Raw genomic sequence first — 11,474 nt, forward strand, 5'->3', positions numbered from 1 at the left:
ACATTTAGATTGTGATCCCTAGGTATCCTAGACCATGTTTTTCTAAATAAAATAAACAATATTATTATAAATAAATAAATAGACAGACAGAGAGACAAATAAATAAATAAATAAATAAATAAATAAATAAATAAATAAATAAATAAATAAATAAATACAGATTAGATCACATTTAGATTGTGATCTCTGGGTATCCAAGGCAATAAATGAATAAATAAATAAATGCATTTTAGATCACATTAGTATAATGATCCTTAGATATTCAAGGCCAAAATAAATAAATAAATAAAGTTTAGATCACATTCAGATTGTGATCCCTGGGTATCCAAGGACATTTTTTCAAAATAAAATAAATAATATTAAATAAAATAAATAAATAAAGTTTAAATCACATTAAGATTGTGATCCCTTGATATCCAAGGCCATAAATAAATAAATAAATAAATAAATAAATAAATTTTAGATCACATTTAGATTGTGGTCCCCGGAAATCCGAGGCCATATATATATATATATATATATATATATATATATATATATATATATATATATATATATATACCTTTTATATTTTAAATGACACTGAGCACTGAGAATCATATTCTTACTGCTTCTGTCAAATGCTAGACACCGTGGTAGTATGCTATTCTGAATTTGGCCAACCTCCTCGACTGTTCTCTAGTCTATTTAATTAATTTAAACAGTAGAGTAAGCACCTAGTGGGTGAAATATGTAACTGCAGTTTATTTTCATCCCGGAATTAGTCGAGTTGCATGACAGGATTTAGTTCTGAAGCACCACTATCTGCATAACACATTTATATGCTGTTTCCTCTACAATTCAGATTTACTAATATGTATTACAATTTTCAAACGTAGCTGTATTAACTTTAAAGTACTCGGTTTAACACACACATGCCTTTTCACCAAAGGAAGGCTGACACCGAGAAGGATTGTGGGTAATGGTAACATTTTCAAGCTTAGTTTATTTTTTACATGCTTTATTGAACGAAATTGAACTTTATTGAACATTTAATTAATCTAAAAAGAGATTAAAATATAATAATGAATGTACTGTCACTCAAAGTTAAGGGTTGGTGGAATTTAACACATGATGTTTAAGTCATCGCTGCTTCATCAGAAACCACTGAAGTCACGTTTAATTTGGGGACTTTATCAAATAGTTCCATTTACATCATTTTGCATTGAATATGTGCGGTCCTAAAGTATGGGCCATGCTCTTTTATGTTGACATGGCCTCTTAAATCGAGGAGTTTGGCGCGTTGTTTTAATCATCAGTTCGCAGTCGCCGCGGTGACGTCATCGCGCACCACCGTCTGCGAGCCTCGTGGGGTCTTTGAACTGGTCCCCGCCGCGCACTTTGGAAAATTAAGACTATACTTTCAGGGATCATTTCTATAGTTCTTGACTAGGAAATGTGTTTCGAAAGTGTTGCGTCTCTCAAACCGCGATGATGAGTGAAAGTGTACTCCTCTGAGCGTGAATCGGATAATAATTAGTGATTTAATCACGGATTATTATTATTGATGAACGTTCATTGATTCGGTCTGAATCTTTGAGGTGGAGTGCATGATCCGAGTGGTTTTTTATAAAATGTAAAATATTAGAATATGGCTATGATTAACATTAGTAACACATTAATTAATTTCAAAGTTAAAACATATAATAACTAATGTACTGTCACCAGAGCTGCGTAGATTACTTATGAATTGAAATCATTTACAGATTACACTAAAAAATCTGTAGTCAGTAATAGAATCTCTTAGATTACACATTTTTGGTAATGTAATATGATTATTTTTGAATTACATTTAGATTACATTTGTGTTAACCCTAATTTTATGTCACATATATTCAGTTAGCTTAATCTTGTACTTTTTTAGAAAATATATTAAAATATATATATACACCAAAAAGAGCCACAATAGCTTCTTGTGTCTTTACACATACTTTTGTTTTTAATCTAAAAAAATAAAAGCACTAGAAGTGAATATGACTGTATCAATGAAAAACATCAAACAATAGCAACATTGCAACATTAATTATGAAAAAGACTAAACTCACACAGCGATGACATTTCTATCCATCTCAAACCATTTTGAGTGCATAGTAACAATGAGGAAAAGAAAAACAATAACAGCATTTAAAAAATGAGTATTAAAGAGGATAAAAACTCACTACAATAACATTGTTAATACAGGGCTCCACATTCAACCGATTCGGTCAAACGGCCGATTCATTCAATAAATGAAGCAAGCAACCATTTTTATAAATGGCTCACTGAATCATTGACTCGTTTAAAAATTTGTAATTTAGTAACAAAAGACTTGTGGGACCCACTTTATATTAAGTGGCCTTAACTACTATGTACTTACATTTTAATTAATAATTTAGTACAATGTACTTATTGTGTACATACATGTTTTTACATTGTACTTATATAAAAAAAAACTACATGTAATTACATCTGTATTTAATTTCTGTAATTACATTTATAATTACACTGTTGACCCATACTTTACACCTTAACCCACCCTTAAACTTACCCATACCTCCAACCCTCTCCCTAACCTTACCCCTATCCCACCTCAATAGCAGCAAAAGTGTTTTACAATACAATATGAACACAATAAGTACATTGTACTTATTTTTTTATGTAAGTACATAGTAGTTAAGGCCACCTAATATAAAGTGGGACCGACTTGTGTTTTGCTTGGGGATGCGGGACTGTTCTGCTGTGGCTTTGCTTATAATTTTCTGTGTTTGAAATGAAGTAAAAACGATCCACAATGTGTCTAAAATGTAAGTCAGTTAACATTACTTGTTTATTTAACTGAAGATGTATAAAATCAATATCACATTTGCAATCGAGCTGAAAGTCGGGAAAACATCACTCCTGGTCGTGTGATGTTGCAAATATTATACAGAATATTTAGATTTTTTTCTACCGCAGTATGTTTGTTCATGCTGTTGCGCTTATAGTGTTGATTTCTCCATGTGTCAGACGGCTGCACGAGTCTCAACTGCCTTGACCTTGATACTGTCAATAATTTATCTGTTATCAGTCACCATTTACACTGAAAGTAATAAAATCAGAATCATTCTCGTCATATTGTGCTGCCCTAGTTATTGTTTGTTATTAAAATTTTGATAAGGTTACTTGTCCGTTCGGGCAAGTAAAATTCTCATTCACTTGCCCCTTCACAAAATCCACTTGTCCCGGAATGTCGAGCCCCGGCTAATATATTAAGACCATTTCCAGGTCAAATATTTAATCTCAAAGCACTTGAAGTGCAGGTAGTAGCTAACAATGAAGAAAAAATCAACATTACAAAAATATATTAAAGAACATGAAATTCCCAGCATTAACTTTGCTAGGTCAAAGATTTCCATGGACAGCAAATTGGTAGTCAGAGTTTACACTGAATAGTGATTTTTTTCAGTGTCTTTCTTTAAAAATTAAATGATGTCTGAACATCCAGTGATTAAAGGCTGCATTTCCCTCATAGACTGTTTAAAAACAGGTTCCCCTCCATTTTCCATTATCTTGTTACTGATTTCTTCTGAGTGCAGTTCTGACAACCGCCCCCCACCCTCTCCACCGGAAAAAACGTGAAGAATAAATTCGTACGAATAAGCCACCTCGTAAAATATGTACGAATTGGTCGTGAGATAGCGTTGGAAGAATCACAAACGTATGGAAGTGCCAGGTTTATTAGGAACAAATATAAACGTAAAAAAAAAAAAAAAAACTTAGAGGAGAATCAATGAATTGAGAATGGTTTATTACCATTGTGCAAATAATATGTAATCATGTAATCCATAAAAAAGTAACTGTAGTCTGATTACGAGTATTTTAAAAAGTAGTTTACTCTAATTACAAGTATTTGAGTTTTGGAATCTGATTACATAATCCAGATTACATGTAATCCTTTACTACCCAGCTCTGACTGTCACTCAAAGTTAAGGGTTGGTGGAATTTAACACATGATGTTTAAGTCATCGCTGCTTCATCAGACACCACTGAAGTCACGTTTAACTTTGGGGACTTTATCAAATAGTTCCACTTACATCATTGTGCATTGAATATGTGCGGTCCTAAAGTATGGGCCATGCTCTTTTATGTTGATATGGCCTCTTAAATCGAGGAGTTTGGCGCGTTGTTTTAATCATCAGTTCTAAGTCGCCGCGGTGACGTCATCGCGCACCACCGTCTGCGAGCCTCATGTGGTCTTTGAACTGGTCCCCACCGTGCGCTTTGTAAAGTTAAGACTATACTTTCAGGGATCATTTCTATAGTTCTTGACTAGGAAATGTGTTTCGAAAGTGTTGCGTTTCTCAAACCACGATGATGAGTGAAAGTGTACTCCTCTGAGCGTGAATCGGATAATAGTTAGTGATTTAATCACGGATTATTATTATTGATGAACGTTCATCGATTTGGTTTGAATCTTTGAGGGGGAGTGCATGATCCGAGTGGGTTTTTAAATACGTTAAAGATTAGAAACAAGTATGAATATCACTAGTGACACAGTAATTAATTTCAAAGTTTGAACATATAATACTTATTGTACTGTCACTCAAAGTTAAAAGTTGGTGCAATTCAACACATAATGTTTAAGTCATCGCTGCTTCATCAGACACCACTCAATTCACGTTTAACTGTGGGGATTTTTATTAAATAGTTCCATTTATATAATTTTGCATTGAATATGTGCGGTCCTAAAGTATGGGCCATGCTCTTTTATGTTGATATGGCCTCATAAATCGATGAGTTGGCGAGTTGTTTTAATCATCAGTTCGCAGTCGCCGCGGTGACGTCATCGCGCACCACCGTCTGCGAGCCTCATGTGGTCTTTGAAGCGGTCCCCGCCGAGCGCTTTGAAAAGTTAAGACTATACTTTCAGGGATCATTTCTATAGTTCTTGACTAGGAAATGTGTTTCGAAAGTGTTGCGTCTCTCAAACCACGATGATGAGTGAAAGTGTACTCCTCTGAGCGTGAATCGGATAATAATTAGTGATTTAATCACGGATTATTATTATTGATGAACGTTCAACGATTCGGTCTGAATCTTTGAGGGGGAGTGCATGATCCGAGTGGTTTTTTAAATATGTAAAATATTAGAATATAACTATGAATATCACTAATAACACCTTAATTGATTTCAAGGTAAGTTCATTGATAGTAAAAATGCTGGAATGAATAATATTAATTCAACTTTACTTTTGAATGTTTGAAGTGTATTGTGATTAAATGAAATAGGAGTGTGCTGCATATTAACATAAAAGAAAATTTGATTCAAGAGCTTTTTTTGTTAAAAGTTAGCGATGTGAATTTGGCATGATACATTCTATTTCCCTGAAAGCACTAAAATCTGCCTCCATCTGTAGGTTATAATTATGTAAATGCACCAATATCTCAACATAAACTTGATATACGTTTCATAAACAATTGCAAATGCTCTCTTGATAACAAATCTTATCAAATGCTACCTACATTAATTAAATGCCATTAAAGATGAATGTTTCTGTGTTTAGGTTCATTCATATGTAAGACTTGTTTCTGTGTTATTAGGCAAGGATTGAAAACCTAGATTGATCGGAAGAGATGAAATATAATTCTCTCTTTTTAAATTATACACGTTAAATATTAACATGGATTTAGTTAATTGAAAATGAACTTGAATTATAAAACTGTCACAAGATCAGTTACATCCACGAGACAGTCATTCATGGGTTCACCAGATCCATTATCCACTAGGAGTTTTAGAGAAATCTGTTTTTTATAAAAAAAATTCCATAAACAGCAAATTTATGTTTAAATAACAAACCAAAAAACGGTAAACAAAAATAATTCTAAATGCAAACAGTCCGGTGGAAACTTAGCGCGTTACACTTTAAATCACAGTATATTTTACAAAATGGCATTTTGAAGGATTATAAGATGATTCCAGGTGTTTACATAAATAGTTCATTATAGAGAATTTGTTTAAACATCTTATTGATGGATTTGTTTCTTACATAGATTTTCACTTCGCAGGTCATTAACTGATGGACTGGAGTGGTGTGGATTATTGTGATGTTTTTATCAACTGTTTGGACTCTCATTCTGACGGCACCCATTCACTGCAGAGCACCCATTGCTGAGCAAGTGATTCAATGATACATTTCTCCAAATCTGATGAAGATACAAACTCATCTACATCTGGGATGACTTGAGAGACAGTACACGGTCAGCAAAAACTAATCTTTATAAACTTGCCTTCCTTCTTCATTGGGCTTTGTTGAAGGCAATACATCATGCAATTACAAACATCAACCAACAGGTCGAGCTGATGCTCAACTAAATGATTTTGTTTGTCAAGCTTGGTTAACAAAGACAAAGACCCAATGTAATGTTCCTAATCCGTTAGATTAAACATTGTAAAACATTAACGCACACAGACATTACTTTACTTGTAATGTGATCCTTGCATATATCAGTTTAAACCAGTGGCGCTTCATTGCTGACAAAATATCAGTCAGCTCAGTATTTAGACTGTGCCAAAACCCAACCGAATTAGAGAATTTCAAAATAAAAGAACTGTGACATAAAAGATGCAGTCAAGTATTTTCAATATTTTTCATTCAGTCAAACATAAAGTTGTGTAATATATAGAGGAGTTCATAAAACTATCATAGGCTCAAAGTCTTATAAACTCTATAAAAGCAAAGTCTGTGTGTGTCTACAACTCTTCCGGGGTGTTTCTGTCTGTAGATGCCGCTGATGCCACCATGTAACCTTTTCCTGGAGGTATTCCAGCCGCAAGAGCCTTAGTCCAGTCTTTAGTGTCCCGAAATGTCAGAAGGATTTCAAACACTGGAACACATCAGGCACATGCTAATTACACACCGAGTTTCACAACAGGATTATGAAGGCAGTGTGTGAACGCGGAGTCAGAGAATGTGATCACCTTGATTAATGGCTAGGATTTTGGAGTGGAAATTTTTTGGGTTTGGTCTCTTCACCATGTACTCATCAATCGGCAGCCGCGCCGTGGGAACGCCGAGCTCTTTCGCCCTCGTGTAGCTTATTTTCTTAAAGAATACAGCATGAGATCATGTTTAGTTAAGCGGTTTCTATATTCTCAAATCTCTCAGTAATGTACCTTTAATAAATAACGATATGACCACAGTAAGAGTTTCACCTTTTGTATGGTTTCATCCACTAAACCTCCAAGGATGTAGACTTTATCTTCCTCCACATACTCTAAAGCTAACAGGGAAACATTAAATATTTACATAGAGCTAAAATGAAAGAAATAGGTTACTTATTTTTAACATTCACATTAATTTTATCTTATCTTTACGACTCAAATAGTTTTACGTATGACTCATTTATGATCGGAAAACAATGTGGAAAAATGACACAGATATCGTTTAAGGCAGTGTTATAGTTAACTAAAATGCTTTCGGTAACTGAATCAAAGCTGAAGTTAAAATATAAACAGATGAAAAACAAACACTTACAAAAAGAAGAAAAAAGTTATAATATATAAGCGATTAAAATGCTAAGAAATACTATAATAATATATAAATTATATTAAAGTGGTTTCATATTACATATTTTGAAAACAGGGTTCGTACAGAAACTGCGAAATGAAATTCACGGACTTTCAAAGCAGTACTTTTTTGGTTTTCATGGACGAAAATCAAGAGATCTCACTTATCAAATTCTAATAAACTAATAAATTAAAAGTTCACAGGTTAGAAACCTTTATGTTTAGTCACTCCCTCGCACAAATAAAGTGCAGCAATAAAGCATGCAACGAATGTGGCAACTTTAACATTTGCAAGGATGTTATGGCAAATTATTGCTTTCCTTTTACAAACTGTTTTTTTTTTATTTATTTATGAACATGATTGACCTGAAGAATGAAAGCTGTATCATAAATCACCACTTATCAAAACTAGGTCGTGTGTGACAATACACGTAGCTCATGAGATATACAGATACTTGTTTCACTGGAATGAGACAATACTTTAATACTATTTGTAAGATTTATTTTTTTAAATGACAGTATGTTTGAAATATTGTAACTAATCTAGGGTTGTAACTAATGATTATTTTGACAATTGGGTAATCTAAAATACTTTTTTAGTAACACAAATAGACTTAAGTGAAAAACAGGCTTTAGTATGACTATTTATAAATAAACTAACGATGAAGCAATAATAATTGGTTCGAATAAAGTGTCAAAGCCAAGTTAATTACATTGTTTTTTTGAACAACCCTTATAAAATAGGCCTACATAATGTAATAGGTCTACACAAAATATAAACATAACATACTTATTATTATAACTTATGTATTATAACAAACACCTGCAGAGGGCGCAAACAGCCTGGCCATGCTTCACTTTACAGCGTGTTTCAAGGACTTAATATTTGGCCACCTGCAAACTCATACTTTTGAAATCACGATGTACAACAAATCTCATACTTAAGAAATATGTTGATATATTCTCCTGTGTTGGCAAAGTTGGTTTATACATAATTTACATTAGAGTTTGTGGAGCAAGAGGCTGAGATGGAGACGTGTGAATGGTAACAATGTAAAACGAAACGCGTAAGATTTTATATGCGTTTCCAAAAGAAACTCAAACTACAATAATCACTTACAATAAAAGAACGTAAAATATAATGCAAGCACAATCAAAAGTTTTACCACAAACACAACTTTACTTACTAATATCGCGAGACCGCTTTTCACCTAAAGGAGTAATATTGGGAGATCTCGTGCGCTGCTAAAAGCCAGGTGAAACGGCTCTGTATTTGTATCAGTCTGCATCGTTTATTTTGTGTAAAAATACTATTTTATCGAGGAAAAAGCAATAACTTTTATTTCATATATACTGTCCTTTAAAAATACAAGTACTTTTCAAGTAGTACGTTCTCAAAAATATGGACTTAAATTTCAAAAAGTCAAATTCAAACACTTTAAGCACCTTGTACGAACCCCTGTGATAAAAAACCCCACATTTTTACCATGCATGCCAATGAAACATACACAATAAAACCAGGGCCGTGCACTTAAAAAACAGTCAATATATAAAATTTTATATTAAATGTTGATGTTTTGTTGACCTTTTACTTATTCTTAATGCAATATAGAATATGCACGACATGAACCTTCACTTGCGTCTGGTGTTAAATATATCACATCTTCAGAGGGAAACAGATGAAACCAGCTCTCCTCAGTCACATCAATCTGTGGGATTCAGAGACACCATAATAAAACTCGTTTGCTGTATATCATTTCTGTGATTCTGCTTTGACTATTGAAGGTTTTAAAACTAAGAGAAGACTAACCAAATAATTCACAAAGCCGTCATTCATTCCGAACACACTCTTTATACAGCAGACTGTCCTCGTCTAACTCCGTCAGAAATATGCGGAAAGGCTTCAAGGCTTTCTTATTGCATCCGTAGAGGCGCCTGATCTGACATGCAAGGCGGCTGATTTCCTGTGAGAAACAAATGATGAACACATAAACTCTCACTCTACTTATCAAGCCAGCAGGTCAGGTATCAACCTGCCAGACTGCAGTGTTTGTTTAGTAAACCTCACTTTGGCAGAGAGACAGTCAGTCATGCTGAGATCAACACACAGGCCAGGTCCTGCTTCTCTGGCCTCCCTCAGTCTCTCTTGGTAATCGCTTTAATGACACGTTTACTGAGCTGCAACTCATTCATATCTGCAAGATAAACATCTTATCCGTTAAGGAAGCAGTCATTAATCCAGAATGTAATGGAATAAACACTACTGTTCAGACGTTTGGGCTAAATAAGAATTTTCTGAGAGTCTCTTCTGTTCACCAAGGGTGTATTTACTTCATAAAAAAAAAAAAAAAAAACAGTTAAATATTATTACAATTGAGCATTGCGTAAGCACTAGCAGTGCAAAAGGTCATGGGTTCAATTCCCAGGGAACACACATGGGTAAAAACATAAAAACATATATTACCTGAATGCACTGTAAGTCACTTTGTATAAAAGCGTCTGATAAATGCATGTGTAAATAAAAATAATATTACAAGTTAAATTATTATTTTTTAAATATATGCTAAATGCATCTACTCAATGCATAACTGTAAATAAAAATAATATTACAAGTTAAATGAATTTTTTTTAAATATATGCTAAAAGCATCTACTAATGCATAATGTAAATTAAATATTACAAGTTAAATGAAAAAATGTTAAATGTATGCTGAAATGTAATCCTGTGATCAAATATGTATATAATAATTAATATTTTTTTAAGGATGTTTTAATGAATAGCAAGTTCAAAAGAAAATCTTTTTTTTAAATGGAAAACTTTGATGACATAAACAGGACTAACCTGCCACTTTGATCAATTTGAATGCATCCTTGAAAAATAAAAGTTTAATTTGTTTTGTGTTATCAAATGATTAACTCGATTAATCGCATCCAAAATTACAAGTTTTTGTTTACATACTATATGTGTGTACACTATGTATAATTATTTGTATATATACATACAAAACACATGCATGTGAATATACTTAAGATGTTATGTTTATATATTATATATTAAATATACAATAAAAAATATAGGAATATAAATGTAAATCATGCAAATATTTTCTAAATATATACTGTATGTGTCTGTATTTATATAAACATGAACACATGATAGGTAAAAATTGATAGCCTGATGCACTGTAAGTCGCTTTGGATAAAAGTGTCTGCTAAATGCATAAATTTAATTAAATTTTTTAATTTAATATATACACACACAATATACATGACAGCACATTTTTTTTAATACTTCCAAACTACATCTAGCAGTATGTAAAATTAGTGTTTATGCATTAAAAACATATAGCTGCTTTTCTCAATTTAACAGGAAGTTTAAAAGAACCATATTTATAATGTTATAATGTTGTTTGTAGAATAACAAATGCCTTTTAAGTCTTAAAAAAAAATTATATGCATGTATTTAAATGGAATAACCATGAATTTCATAATATTTTAAATGTAAAGTAGAATATTTTAAAGTTGTAAAGCCAAATATAGCGCATGTATGAAGTGGGACATGAAATGTACTTCACACAGTAAGATTGTCAGGTAACAGGATGTATTAAAACCCATATCACCTTTATTTTGTTTGTTGAGCTTCTTTCTTAGTTTCTCCTCTCTTCTTTTGCTTCTCTTCGCCTCCAGTCTCCTCTCCCAGTTCCGCTGCTTGCGCAGGAACATTCTTCTGCCAGAAGCAGTAAAACGAGTGACACACTGTAATTAATCTATCTCGGTATAATGACTGTTTGTCATCTTACAGAGCACGTGGTCTCCTCGCGGTCACACAAGGTCTCGAGCTCCACATCGATGCGCAGGAGCGACAATAAATCCACGTTCACTTTGGACACGGCTTCTGCACAACTGCTCTCT

General features: G+C 33.1%; 3 non-coding genes and 1 pseudogene across 3 annotated transcripts; 3 read left to right on the plus strand and 1 right to left on the minus strand.

Moving 5' to 3' along the window:
• The first annotated feature begins 1,390 nt into the window (after positions 1-1,390).
• On the plus strand, positions 1,391-1,603 carry LOC113087738 (small nucleolar RNA U3). Its single transcript, XR_003285611.1, has one exon. It is a non-coding gene; the product is annotated as a small nucleolar RNA U3 (small nucleolar RNA).
• A 2,685-nt stretch (positions 1,604-4,288) lies between these two features.
• LOC113087739 (small nucleolar RNA U3) lies at positions 4,289-4,501 on the plus strand. Its single transcript, XR_003285612.1, has one exon. It is a non-coding gene; the product is annotated as a small nucleolar RNA U3 (small nucleolar RNA).
• Positions 4,502-4,911: 410 nt separating this feature from the next.
• On the plus strand, positions 4,912-5,124 carry LOC113087737 (small nucleolar RNA U3). Its single transcript, XR_003285610.1, has one exon. It is a non-coding gene; the product is annotated as a small nucleolar RNA U3 (small nucleolar RNA).
• A 1,134-nt stretch (positions 5,125-6,258) lies between these two features.
• Positions 6,259-11,275, minus strand: LOC113087734 (tRNA methyltransferase 10 homolog B-like; annotated as a pseudogene).
• Between the last annotated feature and the right edge of the window lie 199 nt (positions 11,276-11,474).

This window comes from Carassius auratus, unplaced genomic scaffold (assembly GCF_003368295.1).
Source record: "Carassius auratus strain Wakin unplaced genomic scaffold, ASM336829v1 scaf_tig00045262, whole genome shotgun sequence".
Lineage (NCBI taxonomy): Eukaryota > Metazoa > Chordata > Actinopteri > Cypriniformes > Cyprinidae > Carassius > Carassius auratus.